Below are 13976 nucleotides of genomic sequence, written 5' to 3'. Positions count from 1 at the left end.
CATGGTCCTTAGGACAGTGTATCAAGTGCTCTGTTCTACATTCAGTGCTGCAGAATTGTTATCCCAAGATGTCATCTACTTCGTGTCTTTGTGTTTTCCTTTATTTCATTGTAACATTCAAGTTTACAGTAATGTAAGAGGTTAAACAGGTGTTCAAATAAGAGCAAAACATTTGTGTGCTACTATTGCATGCTGAAGGTGTAGTATAAATAATAAATCAGCTGAGAATCACAAGCAGTCAAGAATCAGAACATGTCCCAGGGAAACAATATTTAAGATATTTTTCAGCAGAATGCTTGAACACACAAAGCTCTTATTTAATCTATTAGTTCAAAGCAAGAGCCTTGTGTGGTAAGAATGCTAGAAAAAGTGACTTGCCATGTGCAGAGCCAGCCATCAGGAGATGGGGAAATACACATGCTTTATGCTGTGATGGATAAATCCAGCTGCTTCAGGGAGACTTGTGGGAGCTGTGGAAGGGTGCTGCTTCCTTGAGGCTTCCTCTGCAGGCACAAGTGAGAAGGACAAGGTGTGGACCAGTCAGTGCTGAGTGCCCTGGCTCCTGCTGCATCTGCATCCCCTCTGTGGCCACGGAACAGTGGGAATGCTCAGGAGAAGGAGGCACCACCCACACTGTCCTCCTGCCAGAGCCACGGTAGGAGTTCCAGTTAAAGTCTCAGCATCACTGTCAGCATATTTTTTTCTTTTCACAATTAACTTGTCTTCAAATTCCACCTTAATAAAATTAGTAAGTTAATTAATTTTCATCGAGTCACTGGACACTTATCCCTCTTAGAATAAATAAAGTTTAATCAGCCATGAAAAGATACTTTCAAACCACATGGCTTGTAAATGCAATAAATTTTTAATGTGAAGATGAAAGAGCTGTACATAATGCTGACAATTCACTCTCTGGACCTTCTTCAGTCTCTGCTTTAGTAAAGCTTTTAAACTCACTTCAAATCTATGACTGGAAGTTTAGGCAGCTGATGTTCTTGAAGACTTTTATTACTATCTTTCTGAATAAAAGTAATTAATTTATTTTCCCTCAAAGCTAACAAGTAGCATTGTTCTCTGCATCATTCTTCATCAAAATCCAATTTCACTCTGCTTTACAGAGGTCTGAATTTTTTCTATTGATTGGTAAATTAAATGAAAAATACTTCATTTCATAGCACAGTATGGAAAATATTAGTGGGAATGATGTGCAGAATTTTATCAGTCATAGTTACTTACTTTTATGTCTTCGATTATTTCATGTTTGTGTGGAGATTTGCTATTTTGTTTTACTCTTCTAAGATTTCAGAAAGCAAACTGTACATCAGGGCAATAAACCCACACCCCAGTGAGAATATTCAGTGTGATTGTAAGAAACTCTGGAAACATTCTGCACAGAAAAATAATTGGAATCTTATTCAGTGATCTGAATAGTATTGCTTACATCACAGATGGCTGGCCTATGGATGATCAGTACAATGTAAATAACAGCAGAAGAAAATATGTGTTACGTGTTTGTAATATGACACCCATTCTCATATGAAACTCCATTTTTCTTCAAAGCTCTGAGAGCTCCAAATCACCATTTTTAATCAAGGTCATTGATGGTATTTTAGTTTTCAGAGTAAAGACAAATTTTAGGTTGTTTTCATACATAGTGATAGTCAAGTGTCTTTTATATAGGCTCATTTTATTCCTTTAAATTAACATTTTTGCCTCTAAGTTTTTTTTTCAATTCATATGGCTGACACCTTACTGTTTCAGAAATTAGGAAGAACAAAATTAATTGCTACCAGTGACAAAGTCCAGCCATTGCAACAGATCTGGTGCTAAGACTTACGTTTCTGGCTTTTTATGTAGTTGGTGAATAGTTCCTCACTTGAAGATTTTTTGTTGTTAGTATTCATCTAGACACTGCAGGTATAATTCACCTCTTCTAACTCCAGCTGTGTAAGCAGTATGCTTGCTTATACCATATATAGCTAATATTGTGTCTGAAATTTTCTTTTTAGTTAGTGCAGACATGTTCAAATGGCTCTTTCCATTTTAATTACTGCTTTAGTATGAGTGAGGTAAAGCCTATGGAAACAACTTTTTGCAATGATTAGGCATAGATAAAATTAGTTCAGGAGAATCCTGTGTGTCCCTGTTGACCCATTAAAAGGCTGTATCAGATCTGGTACTAAAATCTTGTCAGCCATTCCTTTGAACCCCAGTATTTTGCAAACAATTACAAACAATCAACTGAAGATTTTAATAATGTGATAAATTCATGATAACAGGAAGATCTAGACCACAAACAGGAGCATTGTTTTTCACTTAAGGAAAAAACTATGAATTCAAAGAGGAAATGTCAGAAACATTATTAGTAGAAATATTTCATACAAGGCATGGGATAAAATAGAAAGTGTCAGCTGTAATGGGATTTATCTTGCAGGATCTGGATTAATTAAAAGTGATTTGAGATTCTGGAAGATAGATGGGTTTCGCTAACAATAGCAGTTGTGGTAGCTCTGGATGCAATTTTTGGCTGCATAAGAATTGATTTTTTTTTATTTTTTTTAAATATTTAATTCTATTCCTGAAAATTAGGTTGGAGATGATTTATATTACAGTATTAGATTCAGAGTTAATGAACGTGAAGAGGTATAACCTGGTTTTCAGAATTTCTTCCAACAGATATGGATAATTTGTCTTACGAAATATTCAAGCATTTAAATGACAAATGTTTGAAGGTAATTGTTAAATTGAAATTGTTTAATTTCATTTAGGAATAAATGTTGGATCTCAGCCTTTTGGATAAATACAGTAGAGAATATGTATCTACTGCTACTCATTTGGTTATTCCCATACTTTTTATCTCTCAAACCAGCTACTCTACTTGAACAAGGTTGAAATTTATTGAATCCTTGTTTTATCTACATTATCTGCAATGACTTTGACTTCTGTAGGTGAGCACCTTCAAAAAGAATGAAAAATATGCAAACACAAAGCAGGAGGCAGCTCAAGCTTTTGATCTTTTAAATGCTATTTGGGCCTTACATGGCATGTTGGCAATGTAGGCCTTATGTTGTTTCTTTCATTCTACAGCTTCATTTTTGATAATCTATTATTTTTGTCTTCTGGTTCAAAATCTTTTCTTATTATTTTTGTGTCACCTGGAGGATTGAGAGTTTATAAGCAGGTGAAAGATAGCCAAGGAAAATTCATATGACTATAAAAAAAAAAAGAAAAACCTGACAAAATTGTTCCTAAATGAAACACACAGGAGTTTTGTTTTGTGTTGAAAAAATGACATTTCTGTTTGATAGCTGGTTTTCCAATGTGATATGAATGGATTGCACCAGTATATTTTCCAGCAGAAACTTATGTTTTATCATAAATGCACCAACAACACCATTCTTTTGATGTGTCTGTGGTCTGTCTCCTCAATATTCTGTCATGGACTGCATGAAATACTATAAAAAACTGAACACTGGTCATTAATCGGTCACTCCAAAAGAAATCAGGATTCTGGAATAGATAGGAAAAATTTACAATAGCACGATTTTTATAGTGTACTAAGTAAAAATATAAAGCTTTTATTTTAATTTGACATTTTTTCCAAATTACCAGGTTGTCTTAAAGAAACGTAATTTCTCATGAATACTTTTAAAAGCAAACTTTTGAAATGCAAGCCCGTACTGAGTCTTCTTAACCTTTCAGTTTGAACAGACTAAAAAATCAGTTGGACCCCATCTTGATTTGACATCAGCCAGTTAATCTGTTGGTAGATACAAGACTGATAAAAAATGGTTCACAGCTCAAAGTTATGCTGAGTCTTATATTAATCACTGGAAATCTCACTCATGGGTTAAAGCTATGAGCAGTAAGTTGGAATAAGAAAAGGAGTTTATTATAGTCCAGCATACCAGTGGGCTTTGTGAGTAGCTGCGAGGAAGAGCCAGGTCTATCAGACAAGTGCAAAGCATTAGGGGCAATTGCCCCTAATGTCAAGCTCCCTGTCAAGCATCCTCTGGGACATAAAAAGAGCAAAGCAGAGCAGTGGATTTTGTCCAAAAGACAGGGAAATACATTCTCCAAACACTGTGTATGGCCTCCAAACTTTGGTACAAAATCAAGTCTGAAAATCAATCCCCATTTTTGGTAGATCATTGCAAGAAACTTTCCACAAAGGTTCACCTGCAGAGTCACCAGCCAGTACTACCAGAATATTTTCTGCCCCTTTATTTTTAGAGTTTTCTCCAAGATAAACTACTCTAGATGTTGTCTGCTGTTTCACTGGAGTTGGGTTTCCTACTTCTTACTGCAACACTCTTTGTACATAGCTTTATTTTCTGTATTGCATGCTAAATGTTTTAATATTATGGTGATATATGCTAGGCAATAAGATGATGAGGGAAGGGGAGCAGCACATCCTTCCTTTTCATATTTATTACTGGTGCTTCATCCAGAACATATTTAATGAGGCTTCAGATAAAATGTGAGTCTCATCCCTTGAAGCATAATTGGCAAGCAAAGAAATATAAAGAAATAGGTTGCACAGTACTCCTTGTTAAAGCATGCATAATGGCTTGTGTTTTTAATAAACAAATAAAAGTGTGCATAAATTATGTTCTTTACAGTATGATATTCTGATCATTCAAGCATAATAAGAGAAACTTCTCATGCATTCATTATTCCAATGTAGAGGAAAAATCTGTATGCATTGACTATTTACAGTACCATCCTTAACTTTTGCTATCACGAAAAAAACATATTGCATGCATTATCGCATAAAGTATACGTACTGTAATATATTTTTAGTGTTTTATTTTAGGGAAAGCCAGAAGGATACAAGTTGAGGATTTTTCATCTTTAAATCAGAATTGTTTTAATATGTATAGGTTTAAAGTTGAGTGCACATGGCATTTAAGGGGCACTACCACAAGCCTTGTTTTGGGATTCTTTTCATGATTACCTAGTATATCCATGGTTTACAAAATCATCATCTATGCACTAGGTCACTGGATACATTTGAAAATATTTTACAGAATCAGAGAATTCATTCTCTCACACTCACAATGATCATCAAGTTCAGCTCCTGGCCCTGCACAGGACATCCCCATGAGACTCACCATATGCCCAAGAGCATTGTCCAAACCCTTCCTGAACTCTGCCAGGCTTGGTGCTGTGACCCTGGGGAGCGTGTTCCAGTGCCCAAACACTCTCTGGGTGAAAAACCTTTTTCTAATATCTAACCTAAGCCTCCCCTGACACAGCTTCAGGCCATTCCCTTTGGTCCTGTCATTGCTCACCACAGAGAAGAGATCAGTGTCTGTCCCTCATGAGGAAGTTGTAACTTCAGGGAGGTCTCCCCTCGGTCTTCTCCAGGCTGAACAGACTGAGTGACCTCAGCTGCTCCTCACACAGCTTCCCCTCAAGGCCCTTCCCATCCTTATTGCCTTCCATTGGACACTCTTCAATAGTTAACTAGTGTAAAATACATTCATCATTTAGTCTGAAAGTTTTCTGTAGTAGACTTTGTCTGGTAGGTACATTTTTGAGAGCTCAGCTGATTTTCCAATAACTGTAGCTTAGTTTTACCATGGCCAGAGAGTCATTAGACAAAAGTCTGCAACATATAGACAACATAAATTGCAGATATTTAGTATTTATAATGAAAGGGTTCGGGATGAATTATACATGCGGTATAATTCTTCTCTTGATTTTCTAAAAAATTGATCTGACTAGGCAACAATTGCCTGGTCAAATACTTTAAAAAGAATCAGCCAAATGTTATTAATCAGAGCTTTCAGTGAAGTGCATTGTATTGTAACACTATGACGCTGTCACCATACCCCAGTGAGTAGCACTAAGCACTGTTCAGACATGACTTGCTCCAGTGGAATTCTTCAGTTTCCAGCAGTAAAGAAAATTAAGCCCATGTGCATAGTTTGATCCAGCTGGCAGCTCTTTAACTTAGATAGGCATGAGCGGTGTATAAGATTGGACACTCCTCCAGATGCTGCCACAATTGAAAACAAAATAGTTTCCCTTATATTGGACACCCACATAATTTCTGGCTGTCAAGAGATTGGCATATTTTGACAGTTTAACTAAAATAGATGCTTTCAGGAAAAAATATAAAAGCTGTACATTTTCTTGACAAGGAACTTTTTTTTCCCTAAACATGTGTTAGATTTAAAATTAAAAAAAAACAAAAACAAAAACCGAACAAACCCACAAGCACTAAGAGAAAGAAAAACTAACAAAACCTGGATTCTAGATCTGTTGTGAGAACTTCAATAGAAATTATTAAACTTACTCAGAAACTATCAGTGATGAGGAGTTCTTTTCCCTAGATACACAGACTTGTGAAGGCATTAAAATACCCACCATCTGCTTTAGCCTGTGCTTTGTTTAGTATGCAGAGCAGTAGGGAAAGCTCATAAGACTCCCAGATTTTATTTCCTTTTTCATTATGGTACAATTTGTCTGACTAAAAGTAGTAGGCCAAAATTAGGTGACACACCATGTCCAGACTAGATGCCTGTTTTTCATCACCATTCAGCTGCACAAGGGCAAGCATCCTTCTCCCCTGATTACACAGAAGGAAGCACTCAAAGATGTCAGATGGAGAAATTACATTCCTGAAAATCTTTTCAGGTCATTGCACCAGGGAGAAAGAAAGGTATTTCCAGAGCAGATATGCAACATCATCTTTCAATCTCCTACTTGTATAGCTCTACACATGTAGGCTAACCCCTTCATTACAGCTCTCACTATGTGCTTCTTCAGAAAGACCTTCAAGGTTGGTGCTCATATATCACCAAGACTTTTGCAAGACTGCAGAACTAACCTGCACAGAAATAGGAGGCTTTCTTTGAGAAATTATTCCCTCTTTACCACTTCTCCCAGGAAAGCATACTTGATCTTCAACTAAATCCAGAAGATCATTCTGAAGCAGTCATACAGCAGACAAGTCGTACAGCAAGCGCAATGGCACCAACCAGACTGACTTGTTCATATGTGGAGGGAGGCTGTCAAAGGGATGGAGCCAGGCTCTTTTGGGTACTGCTGAGAAATAGGACAGGAGGCAATGGGCAGAAATTGATGCACAGAACTTCCACCTGAACAGGAGAAAGAACCACTTTACTGTGCATGTGAATGAGCACTGGAACAGACTGCCCAGAGACGATGGAGTGTCCCCCACTGGAGATATTCAGGATCTATCTGGATGCAGTCCTGGGCAGTGTATCCTGAAAAGACTGCTTGCACAGGGAGGTGTGACCAGATGACGCCACCTTTGGCCCCTTTCCAACCTTGACTATTCTGTCATTCTGTGATCTCCAAATTTCTCCCTAGCATCACAAAAGGACAGCTGTTCCTAGTCTTTGGCAGGCACGTGTCCTGTGAAACCTCTTTTAAAAGTACATGTCCTGTGAAACTCCTGTCAGATGTCATCTCTCAGCTTTTCTAATACCAAAGCTGAATGAAAAAAAGTATTTATTTTAAAATCAAAGTCTGTCTCAGCAGTTGAATTTTAAAAGTGTATATTTACTGATACGATAGCAAAGGCAAGGCTAAATATTCAGCAGACAGCTGAAGACACTAGTGTAGATCATAAGCCAGACTGCAAGACATTGCTATTATATGCTGTAAATAAACAGGATTTAGTTCTGAGACACTGACATCTGTTAAAGATGAAATAATTCTGTCCTTGTAGTTCTCATTTATGTGAACATTACATAAATGTTCATCAGTTTCTAAAACCAACAAACCAATTGAACACTTGGCAAAGCTAGGCTAACAAGTTCTGGTAGGTGAAACAAACCATTAAGATCGCCATTATTTTCTTTCAGTGTATATTTGATTTCAAATAAAATACCATTTCATCAAAGCAAACAAGCAAACAAATCAGATGCATGCTGATTGGAATTTTCATCATATTTCTAATCAGCATTCTAAGTTTTTTTAAAAAAAGAATCTCCCCTTTGGAAAAGTATATGTTAATTGTTGAATAACTCAACTAAACTATTAATCATATTCTGACTCAGCATCTCCATTTCATGAACTTGACAAAGCTAACTCTGTGATATCCTCAAAGTCAATAAACTTGATTTCTTCATGAGTAGATTCCCTACAACTCAGAATTGCTAGTCATTCCAGAGGCTCATTCAATATGTGTACCTATATATTCATTGTCATATTTTAATGTTCACAACATCTGCTGTCAAAAAAGAAAAATAAAAAGGAAAATTCTTTTTGATTTGCATTATTTTATGATAAAGTATTCCAGACACATATTGTCATTATTTGTGATTTTGGAAGTATTCTTTTATCAACATTTCTTTGTGTCATTTGATTTTTTTTCTCAAATTTCTTTTTAATTTTTTTTTTAATGGTAGAGTTCTCTGTGTCATTTGAAGTGAATAATTGAGGAAATTTAGGTGAAAAACTAGAGCAATATAAGCAAAAATCTGAAAACTGGATATAAGAAATAAATGGAGACAAATGAATGAGTAAGATTCCAAGCTTGCAAGATAAACACTGCTTATAGCTCTCACAGAGTGAAGAGTGACTCCTTGCACCAAAATAAAACCTAGGTGCAATATGGGGAGGTTTTTGTTTGTGTTTTAAAGTGAGCTTCCCTCAAGCCATGAAGGCTCAGGAAAAGTTTTAAAGTATTCATTTGAAGTTTTACTGTAGTTAAATGATAAACCCACATTACATTTCAACTTCTGGGTGAGTTTGCATGGGAGCTCAATGAAAATAATGCTCCTACTGAAATCCTTCATATGAAGCCAATTGTCTGTTCCCAGAGTATAAAGGGTGATTTGCCCATCCCAAAATACACATCTTGCTGCGGTGTCCTGCCCTACTGTTAGTCCATGGACTAACTACACCCTGATGCTTCTCCAGTATGGGAAAAAAGTCTTTAAGCTATAATTAGATTGCTGAAAAAATGGGAATAGTGACAGGCACATAAAGCCATATAAGGTGAGCCCATTGTTCGAGAACTGAATTTGAATAATTGGTTTCCAAGATCTCTTGGAAGTTTAACAACCCAAGTTCTATGTCATTTGTCACGTAGTTTGGTTTTCTCATAATGCTTACAAAGGTTTTCTATTGTCACTTGGTTATCACGATTTGTCCATTCAGTTATGAAGTATTCAGTGTCATTTATGTCTTTTCAAGTTCATTCTGCATGTCTGTAAATTATAACCCTTTATTAGAGTTGGCAATGAGCTGGAATTTCACTACTGCTTCAAAAATTATATGTCTGCACTTCCAACCTCTTCATATCAGTGCCAAATCTGGAAAATTAATTCTTCTTTACACCAGCTGTGTCAGGAGACAATTTAACAAGTGGAAGAAGATAACAGAAAACAGGAAAATGGAGAACTGGAATTGAAATTAATTTGTTGGTCTTAGAAGGGTGCACTTTAATGATGTCTACTGAATGCCAAGAATCATTAAAGATAATTCCAATTAAAGGTCTTAAACCAAGACAGAAAGCAGAAGTATCCACCACTGTTTATTGCCTAAATCTAAGAGGAAACTGAAATTCAGGGCCATATTTTCTACTAGATTGAGCAGAATGTGTAGGATGGCAAGTGGCATCCATGAAAAATTAGCTCTCTAATGAAAAGATGATAGAGGCCTGCTTCAAAGGAGTCAGAAAGACCTGTTTAAGCACAGTACTAGAGCTGCACACATTATGTAACAGCAAGTCAGAGAGAGCTCTTTCTTGGGGTGGGTCTAGCAGGACTCAAGGATCCTTCCTCCTGACAAACAATATTTATCTTTACTTTTTTTTTCATTTCAATTAATTTTCTCCATTTGGGACCAATTGAATCCCCATAATCTCTCAGATCCCTCAGATTCTCTCAGATATTAAGATCCCAGAACTCTGTCAGTGTTCAACTTTACGGTTGGAAGCCAGAAATGTGGATGATGAGAGGAACATCTTTGTGAGGACAATAGGCTTTTCATGCAAACTTATGGTTCGTATTCAGGCAATGCACAAAGCCACATATTGGAGAAATTCTCAATTCATATCAGATAATATTAAGCCCTACTGATCTGAAGTTATACTGCCTTGTTGAACAGGATAACACCTTAGCTGTACCTCATACCTGTAACCCTATTTGTCTTTCACTGGCAAGGATACCTTTTGTTATTCTGAGAGCATTGGAAGGAGTGCTGCATAAGTTGATTAGACATCAGGCAGAATGAAAATTGAAGTATAAATTCTAGCTTTTATGTCTATTTCCCCTCTCTCTTTTTTTTTTCATTTCTCTCTGCCCCTACCTCCCACATGTTTAGACAATTTATGTTTAATATGTTTAATGTATGCTTAATAAACAAGCTTCTAGGGTGCAGGAAAAAATTTTCTTCACTAGTATACTTGGATTTTTTTACTTCCTATTTATACCTCTTCTTCAGCTGTTCACTATGGAAATTTTCCAACCATGCTAATGTGATCTGTGATGGTATGTTGTATACTCCCATTATTTATTAGTCCGAGACCATTACCAGTAAAAAATGCATCAGTTTAATAGAAATATTTACTGCTACCCCTGGTTGTAATAATCAGATAGTCCCATTCCTCATCACCTGCCTGAACTTCTCAAAATGAAGTCTGAACAAGCACATGACTGTTTCAGTCATGAGGAAGATTTGAATAAGCATAGGTGGATGACAGGGTAATCCCTTCAGATTGCCAATCTTCATTCCTTTCTGAATTAATTTTTTTAGACAATCTTACATATTTTAATACTGGTTTGACTGACTCGTACTTTCTTCAGTATCTATTTTTATCAATTTTAATGAATGGGTTAGGTTTTTTTTAAGTTTGAACACTCAAGGCTAGCCTAATATATGGTTCTGGAAAGTTCATTTATCAGATTCATAACTGAAAATAGAACTTATTTAGAATGAAATTTTAGCTGAGCACCTTGTAGCGACTAAATGTTTTTGTGGTTGGGTTGGTTTGTTGGGGTTTTTAAGGTATTGCTCTTTGATGTACTTGTGAGAATTTTAGGTAGCCTTTTGTACATAAATGCATGAGTCCACATTGCTGCTTTTCATTTACAGCAGATAAACTGCAGAATTGTAACAAAAACTAGGACAGCAGTAAGAGACCAAATCTCTTCACAAATTAAACACTAAGAAATGTGAAGAAAAAAGTAAAGATAATTCCCAAAAAAATCAAGATAAGAATACTGGACATAGTCCACTATAAAAACTCAGAGGAGATCCTTGGGCTATAGAATTTGGAAAATTTGTTTTGTAATTTTTTTCCCACTGTAGAGGTCAAGGTAAATGTGGGTAAACAGTCATAGGTAGATCCAAACCTCAGGAAAGGGGTGGAATCAATTTTTAATCTTAATGTGTTTTATATGCTTAATATACTTTATAGACAGTAAAAATCATCAGCTCTTTAGGTGTGGATTTTGCTTAATGAATTTGAAGGAATGAGTTAATGCACAATATGACAGGATCAGCTTGGGAGCATTACAATCAACGTAACAATTTTTTTTTTTAAACTGTTCAAGATGATTTAGTAATCCAAGCAGCCTTGAAAGTTACAAAATCTTCACAAAATGTAATACAGATTCCAACAAAATTCATCCTGTCTCTGCCACTGAGTGCACCCTTCCCCTCTTCCTCAAGTCATAAAAGAATTTAGCCTGAGCATTTTATAGAAGAACCAAAAATGCAGATTTCTTTGGATGATATCAGACCAATTTTGAAGACTTTCTTGTTCAGTGCTATAACAAAAGACCACATGACACCATAAGTTCATGTATAAGCTCTTGTAATGACTCCAGTCATACTGTATTGCATATTACTCTTATAAGCATGTGCCTCAAAAACCACCCTAATGAAACCAAGTAGAACATGATATATTATTCACAGGAAAAAAAATTAAAAAGTCTCTAGCCTATAGGCACTTCTTTTTGGTCTTTGCAGTCCTTGGCAAATTAAAATTGGATGCTTCTGATGAGCTAACAAGACGGAAGTAAAACTGTTAATGACCACTGATGAATGAAATGGGACTCTGATTGTGATTACATGTTCCTACAGCTGGTGTATAAGTTAGGTTGTGCTACTCTCTTTCCGTAACAGAAGGAAGAAAAAGACTGTGTTGTCTACAGCTGCTATTTCCCTGTGTGTGCTTGAAGTTTTGTACATGTTTTCCATTCCAATGGCTTAAATACTGATGTTCTTGCACCATTTTAGATCTTCCTTTTGCTTATACATATCTACTCACTCATCTGTCTGCCGCTCTTTATTTTCCCTTGACTGAAGTATTTAATTTTCTATAGCTGCAGTGTTTGCTGTTCCTTTGTCACTCATCTATAGCCTTGAAAATTTTAATAGGTCTTCATTTGTCTGGTGTCTCCACCATTTTTAGCAGGCCTCACTGCTTTCTTTCTTAGCTAAGAAACAAGCCTTGGGACATGGCATGTTTGCCATTTTAATGGAAGGAGTATAGGTTTTTCTATGGCTTTTGTTTTCACAAATGTTTATAAACTCTGGCTAAAGGTAGATAAAGCTGTACAGCTCACAGCTCCAATCTCACCTTTCCCCTTTACTTCCCTTTCTTTTAGATACTTTTCATAATGACAATGCTGTTATTAGTTATAGCAATGATCTCATACACTTTAGATTTACTAAAGTTGTCTTAATTCCAAATAGGTTTCATTATAACAATGTGGCACAAAAATCAACTTCTTTTCACCATATATCAGCTTTTGAAAAGTCCCTTCTGTTCAAGCTTCATAAACACTGCATCTTGACAGAATTCACTTTGGAACATATGGAGCTCACGTTACTAAATAAGTCTGAGAAAGTGATGGCAGTTCCCCAGGGTTAAATAAACAAGGTTGCATCTTGACAATAAGGCTTTTTCTCCCACAGTGTTTGGGCTCTATAAAAATATGTGAGATCTCCTCCAATTCCTCTATCCTAACACTAATAGTTTGTTTCCATTTATAGCCTAGGTTTTGCTTTTTTTCTGTCATCAGTTTCAGTGAACATGATGTCAGAATGTTTATCACATCCTCATTGAGGGGGAGAATCAGAAAGTCCCTAAAAAAATGCCTTTTGGAAATCAGGAATCTGTAGAAGGAAAAAGAGGACTTTTGGCATTTTCTGAGTTTATAATATTTTCGTTCCACACATCCCTGATAATTCTCTTTGCCATTATTGGAAACCTACTGGCTTTGCAGGTTACAGTACCTTTGATGATCTTTTGGTCTGATCCAGTCTCCTAAGTTTCCCATCCTCAAAGCTCAGTCTAACAGGATCCACTGTAAGTACACAAAGGCATTTTGGATAAAAATGTTTTCAGATGTTAACTGTATTCCTATAATAGGTGGTGAGTTCTTTAGGTCTGGCGTTTAATTTGACGCAAATCGGCAATAACCACCAGTGCAAACTTCTTTGGTATTTTGAGGTGTGTGCTTGCTACGATAATCTTATCGTCAAAAAATAATGTATTTTCAACTCGAGTGAATATTTCTGAAGTTCTTCATCTGTAAACAGGCAAACAGATACAAAGTTCATCACTAGTCATGTAGAAAAATCTTATTCATGTTCCATTATTGTTTGTTATTTGATAAAGTAGCTACTCAGCATTTGAGGGTCTTAAAATTTATCGCCACCATGAAACTTTGCTGTCAATTCTACAGTTCTTACACAAGCCTGGAAAGTTAATTTCTTCTACAACAGATGAGTCATTACAGTTTTTCTGAGTTCAATCTTTCCTCTGTTAAAAATTTAAACAATTTCAGAAGTTTTTTGTTACTGCATGGAAGCCAGACATAAGTCAGAAAAACAGTACACATGTATAATATCTGGTTTTCATGTTTCATCTTCTACTTATTTTAACTCATCTTCCCACTGTTTTCTTTCTCTTGTGTTTTGAGGCTAGTGACAAAGAAATAACATCCCTACACTTGCATTTGTTCACTTTTACTGACATG

General features: G+C 36.1%; 1 long non-coding RNA gene across 1 annotated transcript in view; it reads left to right on the top strand.

Moving 5' to 3' along the window:
• Positions 1-13976, top strand: part of LOC147652536 (uncharacterized) — a 35840-nt gene that overhangs the window by 699 nt on the left and 21165 nt on the right. The gene's annotated exons all lie outside the window — the stretch shown is intronic.

The sequence above is a fragment of the Cyanistes caeruleus genome, chromosome 6 (genome assembly GCF_971803275.1).
Source record: "Cyanistes caeruleus chromosome 6, bCyaCae1.hap1.1, whole genome shotgun sequence".
Taxonomy (NCBI): Eukaryota; Metazoa; Chordata; class Aves; order Passeriformes; family Paridae; genus Cyanistes; species Cyanistes caeruleus.
This window is presented reverse-complemented; position numbering and strand designations above follow the sequence as displayed.